General features: G+C 33.3%; 1 protein-coding gene across 1 annotated transcript in view; it reads left to right on the forward strand.

Moving 5' to 3' along the window:
* Dmxl1 (Dmx like 1) overlaps nt 1–5416 on the forward strand; it is a 206533-nt gene that overhangs the window by 159315 nt on the left and 41802 nt on the right. The gene's annotated exons all lie outside the window — the stretch shown is intronic.

Raw genomic sequence — 5416 nt, forward strand, 5'->3', positions numbered from 1 at the left:
CCACTAAGAAGAATATATGCAGTGTATTATTTGTTGAAACTGTACTTCTGATTTGATTTGAAACTGTCTCATTGCTATATGTTTATCAATAAAACTATAGGAAAAAAAAAAAAGAAAAAAATCTCCATACAATTTCCAAAAAGCTATATTGTTTTACAAAAGGAACCCTTCTACACTGTTAGTGGGAGTGTAAACTAGAGTACATTTTAAAAATCCTGAGTTGGGCTAGGGATATAGCTCAGTAGCACAGCACCTGCCCTGGCAAGCATGAGATCTGGAGTTCAATTCCCAGTACCAAAAAAGTAATAACCTTAAGTCCTCTTGGTTTAGTGACTTCAAGTGACAAGTGTTTTCAGTATTAAATTGAACTTGAAAAGCACCTTAATAATTACTGAAGTGAAATGACTTTGTAAAAATAATTTTTTCAGTTAACATGTTTTCAGGTTGTGAAATTTATAGATACTATAATATTTTAAAGAGAACTTCAATGAGAATATACAAGATGTATAAATAGAAGTATGCACTTTTATCAACTCCCACCTCAGAGAATTTCTTCTTGTAACAGCTTTCTTGCTATGTCTGATCTGCACAGAGAAGTACATGTTTCCAAACATTTGGGTTGTCATTCTTAAAATTTCAGATTTACCAACACCATTTAAAAAGAAGAAAAAATTCATCAACATGACCTTTAAGATCCTATGGGCTTTATCCCTTGCCTGCTACTTGGGGTTGAATTTTCTTCCTGTCTAAATCTTAAAAGAATGGCTTTTTAGTTGAGGTCATTGTGATTTGTAAACCTCACATTATGATTGCTCTGTTCTGCAGCTGTCAAGAAAAAGATAACAGTAGAATGAAGTTGCCCTTTTTTATATGCATCTTCTAAATCAGTTAATGATTTGTCATGTAACATTCTACATATGTATTCAGAAAAAAATTTTAGCCATCATTTGTGTAGGGTTTTCTTTTTTAACTCATGATTTACCTTTGATAGTGAAAAACATGAGAAAGAACCTGCAAACCTTTGATAATATGGGATTTAAATGTGAGATTTAGGGGCTGGAGAGATAGCTCAGTAGAATAAGCACTTACCTGGCAAGTGCAAGAACTCGAGTTCAATCCCTGGTTCTGCCAAAAAATAAAATAAATAAATGTGAGATTTACACATAAGAAATGCGAGATTTTCATTTTTTCCTAGAGATTTGATAAAATATTTTTTGATTTTCCATTTATTGAATGATGAGTGTTAGTACAAAAAAGTGTGTATATTATTACCATTTCTGCTATTCAAGAATATAATAACATGTCTGAACATTTTAGAATACAAAAGAGCAACACAGAAATCTACCTGAAACTGATGCCAAAAACTTGGGTTAGCATATAACTATAGTTATGGCATTTGATAAAGTAGAAAATATTATACAACTTTAAAATGTCCTATTGATTTTTTTTTTTTTTTTTTTTTTTTTTTTTTGCGGAACCGGGGATTGAACTCAGGCCCTTGTGCTTGCCAGGGAAGCGCTTATTGCACTGAGCCATCTCCCCGGCCCGTCCTATTGATTTTATGTGTTTCTTTTATTTAGGTTAGTCAAATCCTGATTTAAAAATGGGTAATAGTCCCAAACTATCAATTAAAAACTGACTTTCTGTTTACTTTTTCATTTTCACTGCTTCTAAACTTTATGCTATACAGGGCCGGGGAGATAGCTCAGTGATCTAAAGTGCGCAGGAACTGTAGTTCGATCCCTGTCACAACATGCCACGCCAGCCCTGCCCCCAGGATAGGCCAAGCCAGACACACATGCACACACATACACACACACCTCTTATTGCTGTTTGCTTACTCTAGTATATTTTAATATGACCAGAAAACAATCAGCAAAATATAGATAAGGCTAAATTGGTGAGGGGAATTTGGTCCTGCTTCATAGTCACTGATACAGAAAATAATAAGAACGGTGCAGTTAAATTCTGTTAAGGGCTGGCCAAATAGCTCAGCAGATTAAAGTGCCTACAAGTAGGCACAGGGGCCAGGGGTTCGATCCCCAGGCCTGCTGTGCTGGCCCCACCCCCAGGGCACCGCTGAGAAGGCAATTGATACTGGGTGTGGTGGCGCACGCCTGTAATCCCAGCTCTTGGGAGGCTGTAAACAGGTGGATCACTAGGAGTTCGATCTAGTAGTGAGACCTTGAATATCTTGTAGACCCTTCCCTAAAAATACAAAAAATAATAATAAATTCTGTTAACATGTTGAGCATGCTTATTAGCCATAATGGTATTAAAAAGTCATGTAAAAGTAATTTAAATTTTGTGTCACTATTTGTTGTTTTTTGTGGTATTGGAGATTGAACTCAGGTCTTCATATATGCTAAGCAGGCACTCTAAAACTGACCTATGCCTACGTATTATGTATACTCCCAGCCTTATAATTTAAATTTTTTTTTAAATATATTCCACTGTTTATTTATTTATTACATTCATTTAGTGTGTGTGTGGCCAGCTCAGCCCACCAGGGGGCAGGGCTGGCTGGCATGTGGTGCTGGGGGATCGAACCGCGGTCCCTGTGCTTTGCCAAGCCCGTTCCAAGTAGGTGCTCTAGACCACTGAGCCATCTCTCCAGCCCAATTTAAATTTTTAATTATACTTTTTAGTAACTACAAAATAATTTTTCTTTTTACCAGATGATTAAGAAAACCATTAATAATGTCAGAAGAATGACTTCTCATCCAACTCTTCCTTACTGTAAGTTGAAAGTAATTATTGGTAGATCTTACTTTTTCCTTTCAATTTTGGTATTTTTTATTTTAAGAAACTTCTGGGAAACATTCAGTTTCAATTGAAGGATAACATTTATTCTACTTTGTCTTTTAAGGAAAATGTTCGCTAGTAAAAAATATTTCAAAATTGTGTAAAAATAGAAAAATATTTCCTTTCCTAGGGCAAACTAATACTGCAGTAAACTTTTGACATTTTGCCGACATATTTCTATATATTTAATATGTTTTATTTTGAACATTTGTTAAGTTCCTTCGACCAATGATGACAAATCTTTTACAGCTTTCATTGATACTAACAGCCTGCTAGGACATATGTGATTTGGCATCACTGTCTTAGTGCTAAATTGTAGGTGATAATTATTGTTTTAATAATAGGATCTTGGCATCTTTTATTACATAGACCAGAGCCCTGACTCAGTCATTTATTGTTTAATTACAGTCATTTTATATATTTAATTAATTTTTGTAAGTTTATCTTCATATCAGATATGTTAATAGAAAGGACAGAAAATGGTGATCAGTAAATTTTTATATTACCTATAGGATAATTTTTTCAGTTATTCTTCCTTCTTTACTCATAACTTAGATAAAAGGAAATTTATAGGAGATACTAATTAAGTGGTAGGTTTGGAAAATATTCACTCATTAGTAGGTGAATATTTCAGGTTTTTAAAATTAGTTTTAAACTGGGCGTGGAGACGCGCACCTTAATCCCAGCTCATGGGAGGCTATAAACAGGCAGATCACTATGAGGTATTTGTATTCCTTCAACTTAATAACCTATAAAAATTTTTATCACTTTTCTCATTGGAAAAACTAATAAAATACAATTGACAAAAATCAGTGTTCTGTTCAATCACTATAAGGGCTATAAGCATCTTTTATCAAAATTGTATACTTTGAACACAAAAATGCTCTAGAAACTATTTTAAATGATGAGTGATCTTTTACTGCATATATAAAAGACTAGCCCGTTTTTCATACATTGCATTTATTCAATATTAGAAGTATATATTTTTATGAGTAAGTTTAATTGATTTTTTAAAAAGCCTATCCAGTAAAGCTTCCAAATGGATTTTATATATAAAGTTTAAATAATATTTCCACAGCAAGAAATATTTTCAGTTGCTTTACACTGTTGTAAACAATAGGTTGTGTAATTTTCTCAAAATATTGAAGGGACTGACTATCTTAGCAGTGAATATTATCTACCAAAACTCATAAATTTAAATAAAGAAAACAACAGCTTTAAAGGCTACTATTTTTGGACTTATTTTCAGAGATATTAGGTAACACTACATTACCACCTCCTTACTGTGTTTTTTTCTGTATTCAGAGAACTATAACTGGCAGATAAGAGATTTGAAAAGTTAAATACTAATCACTTGGATTTGTTGTTTGAGTAGATCTTTTCTTGTCACGAGTCACTTAGGTAGTAATTTAGTTTAACCAGTATACTTTATGTAATTAAAATGTTACAAGATAGGATTTTTTAAACATTGTATTCTGAAGTTCAGATACTTCAAAATAAGTTTTTCCCTTAGAATACATCTTTTTAACAATCTTGAGTCACAATAAGCGACTTTAGTTTCTATGCTACAGATCAAACCCTTGTGTAAGCTAGACAAGTGTCCCACCACTCAACTACATTTCCAGCCCTGAACAACTTGACTACTAAAGAACTTTTTAGAGTTTGGACTATGCATTTTTAATTTCCTGGATGGAAAAACATTCTGTTTCTCTGCATTTTTAAAAACACTTCTTATACCAAATATGTGATTTTTTTTTTTTCACCTTAAGCAGTTATCCATTTCTAAATATCAGTTACAATTCAGTTCAATTAATGACACTCTTGACCTGGAGTAAGAGTCAAATCCTATGGGTTAAGGATTCAGTACTAGAAGACTGCTGTCTGCTTCAAATGCCAGTTACAACTATTGTGTTTTTACCTGTGCTTTTGGCTGACTGTAAATCAAGATTATCGTGATCTATTCTGAAGGTTTGATTTGTGAGAAACACTTTTCTTGCATTTACTATTACATTACAAAAGGATATTATTATAAAGTATGCACATGAGGAGATAATAGAGTGAATTTCATTTGAATCCTTCTGCTTTAAAGTTGGGAGTTTTCTGTCTTACGAACAGGTTGATGCTTGTTCAGAAATTTTTGTAGAGCTTATCTCCATGTAAAAACCACAGTCTATCACACTACAGCCATCTCCATTTTTACTAAGGATAATAAAGACAAATTTGCTTGAAGCATAGTCTAGTATCATTGAACCTTGCCTGATTATATGCATAAATGCAGCAAGAATAGTAATTCATCATACAGGCTTTTTGTAAGTCTGCTTTGTTAGCAGATTAAAATACAATTTCAAATTAGAGTTTTAAGAACTTCTAGAGACTAAAAAAGCAAATCAAAGAACTTATCACCAGATTTTGCCTGAAATCCTGTACATTTGAATGAGTTCATGTCTTAAGATCCACAGATATTATGGAGTTATTTCCTACCTGAAAGTGAGCGTCCTTCCTCATCTACAAAACCACCTTATAAGGGAGTTATCTAGTCACATCTAATTTCCTACATTCTCAAATATGATGTTCTTGGGGGGCCTGGCCCTAGCTCAGTTCTTTAAGTGGC

The sequence above is a fragment of the Octodon degus genome, unplaced genomic scaffold, assembly GCF_000260255.1.
Source record: "Octodon degus isolate 3935 unplaced genomic scaffold, OctDeg1.0 scaffold00124, whole genome shotgun sequence".
In the NCBI taxonomy this organism is placed as follows: Eukaryota; Metazoa; Chordata; class Mammalia; order Rodentia; family Octodontidae; genus Octodon; species Octodon degus.